Consider the following 3,221-nt stretch of genomic DNA (forward strand, 5'->3'; position numbering starts at 1 on the left):
GCAGTAAGGTTAAGAGTTGTAGGGAGAATAGCCCAGCCCAGACAAAACTCTGCAATAGTGTCCTGTAAATATAGGGTCATGATTTTTGTTACAGTGAGAGAATAGTAAATAGTCTTCAGGAATGATTGAAAATCAGACTAGGGCAGTGGGGTCTCCAGAACTCGGCTAGGAATGGCTCCCGGAAGAGAGGGTTTGATGCTATCAAAACCACGTAGCGAGAAAAGAGGAGAGTGACTCACTCAGTAACCCCGACAGAATTTTAAGGTGCATAAAACAGGGGAATGAAGGCAGACTTCCTGGCCAGGAATACAGCAGAAGTCAATATGTGGAAGCAGAAAAGACCTTGGGAGTTGTACAACTTTTGTACAAAGGAACATTCTTTCCTGGCTTTCCAGCCTGGGAGCCTGAAATATCCACCTTCTCAAGAAGTTTAACCACTACTTCATGGGAAAAAAAAAAATCTTCCTGTGGATTTTCACTATTCTGTCTTTTTTCAGCAGTTGTTTCTGAATGTATCTTCTCTTCCCTGATAAACTTTGTGCTCCTGAAAAGCAATATCTTTTCATCCGTAAGGCCCTGGGTGCACCTAAGCCACACTGTAATATCTGCCTGGGTAGACAACGTTCAACTGCAAGGGAGAACCCTCCAGGGTAAAAGTCTCCAACAGTGCAGGAAGAAGGGAAGGGGTGTCCAGGAATAGTGTCCCCCCACATACACTATCAGTAGTGGGGAAATAGAGGTTATTATTCATTTGCTTTTGCTGGAAGTTGAACCGTCTTCCAGTTTTGCAGCTGAACCCTACAAAGGTGACTGTATCTTACCTGGCAGTTTAGTTTGAATTTCTAAAGAAGGAAGAAGGTGTTGGTTTCCTAGAATGTGGCACTCATTGCAGCAAGTACTTACTAAATATCACTTCAGTGTTAACTTAAGTTATCCCATTTCACAGATGAGAAAACAGGGGCTGACAGATGTTAAGCAACTCCAGCTGTGAAAGGCCTGTGACTTAGACCTGGATGTCTTTGACTCCAAAGTCTTCCCAAAAGGCCCAGGGGTTGGATCATGCCCCGATCTTCTCTTTCCTTCCCAGCCCCACATGATGCTCCAAGCCCAGATCTTCTAGGGCTCACTGTTTTGGAGATCCTCAGGACCTCTAAGATCCGAATAAGAAGAAAAGTCAGCCTGTGGGGCAAACAAGGGATGAGGAGACCCCGTCCCCCAGTCCCTCTGCTCCCACAAACCTAGGAACTGCTGTAGGTGGAACAGCAGAAAATCTAGTCAAAATCATAGAACTCTGGCATGTACCCTTCAGTGTCTGCATTCTCTGGTGCCCCCTGCTGGTCGCCAATACCATCGCCAATATCATCTCAAAAATTTCTAGGTGCAGGATGAGGCTGAGACCTCACCATTCCCATGGGAAACTCAGGAGCACTGAGAGATATCATAGAGGACATGTTGGGACTGAGCCGGAGTTCCTAGCTATCAGCTCTTTCCACAACATCACTTTCCTCTGTGGGGGGGACCTCTAGCACTGAAGTTTCCTTCAATGTAGTGGGAGCTGGATTTGAATCTGGGTCATGTACTTACAGCAAAGCAGCACACTATCCAAGTGAGTATTTCACCAGCTGTCTACGACGTAATTTTCTACCCCATAGCCCTCTGTAATGGTTGAGTAACCCAAGTCAATGTAATGACATTTACTTAGAAGCGATGTAGTAGTCTATAAACGTGCCATATTATTGGGTGTGCTGCACTATTTATCAAGCAAGCCCCAGCAGGTCACTACATGAATTGTGCAGTTACCACTATAAGATCAGATCACAGCAACCCTCCTATGTGTCCCCAACCCCACTCCACATTCAGGACCCAGCCTCTCATCCCCTGGCCTACCACTGCTCCATCTCATCACCTCCTTGGCAGGAATGTCAAGAGGCACAAGGAGATTAAGTCTCTTGGATAGAAATGTTACTTAAGGGAGTCGAGGTAGAGCAGTGGGTTAAGCACAGGTGGCACAAAGCACAAGGACCGGCATAAGGATCCCGGTTCAAGCCCCCGGCTCCCTACCTGCAGGGGAGTCACTTCACAGGTGGTGAAGCAGGTCTGCAGGTGTCTATCTTTCTCTCCCCCTCTCTGTCTTCCCCTCCCCTCTCCATTTCTCTCTGCCCTGTCTAACAAAGACGACATCAATAACAACAAAAATAATAACTACAACAATTTAAAAAAGGGCAACAAAAGGGAAATAAATATAAAAATTAAAAAAAGAAATGTTACTTAACTTGTATGTGTCTGTGTGTGTGTGTGTGGGGGGTGACAAGAGAAGACATACAAAAAATGCCCTTCAGCTCAGAAGCTTTCTCCCACTGGAACTGGGGTGGGGGGGAGGAATCGAGCTAAGAAGGTATTCCCCATTGGGGTATGCCAGTCTGAACCTCGCTGTCTCTGAAGGCTGGGGTGGTGGGGGTGGCCCCGATCGCCCGGCAGAGGAAGGGAGAGATAGGATTCAGCTCAAGGCTAGGCCTGGGAGAGATAATGGAATGACAGGGAGCAGGGCTGTCCTGCCTCTCAGATGCCCTGGAATAAACACTTCTGTTAACTTTTATTCTCTTTTGCCTTGTTGTATATTTATCCTGAAAGTCAGATAAAGCGCCCCAATTCAGATCCTCCCCCCGCCCCCCCCCCCCTCCCATCCCGTCCCGGAAGGGCAGTAAAGGCTTCTCCGGGTGGCCATGAAGTTGTCAGAAGGCGCCACACCCAAGGGCGAGCTGCGAGACTGGAGGGGCAGAGGCCAAGGATAGTGGTGGGGAGGCGGGTTGGGGAAGGCAGATGCAATACGCCGCAAGAGAGAATAAGATCATCCAGCCCGGAGCTTGCTTAGCCTTCGGGATGGCGGCTATAACCCAGTAGGGTGGCTACAGTACCCCAAGGCCCGCGTTGCCAATTTCTCAACAAAACAAACTGATTCCTGAGCCCCCTGATTTCAGAGAAGGCGCAAAGAACCCTGGGTGCGAATGTCCCCGAGAGGGAGAGAAGTGAAGCCCGGGTTCCACTCCACACCCCCCTTCCCGCCTATAAATAACCCCGTGTCACTTCAAAGCCAAATTGGAGAGCTGCAGAGGGGCTCCCGGGCGGGCGGGATGGGCGGCCGGCCCAGCTCACCACGCCCCCGCCCCGGGCGAGTTTGCATAAATAAACAAATCCTAGCGGTCCTCCGGGGGCGGGAGGTA

The sequence above is a fragment of the Erinaceus europaeus genome, chromosome 1, assembly GCF_950295315.1.
Source record: "Erinaceus europaeus chromosome 1, mEriEur2.1, whole genome shotgun sequence".
Classification (NCBI taxonomy): Eukaryota; Metazoa; Chordata; class Mammalia; order Eulipotyphla; family Erinaceidae; genus Erinaceus; species Erinaceus europaeus.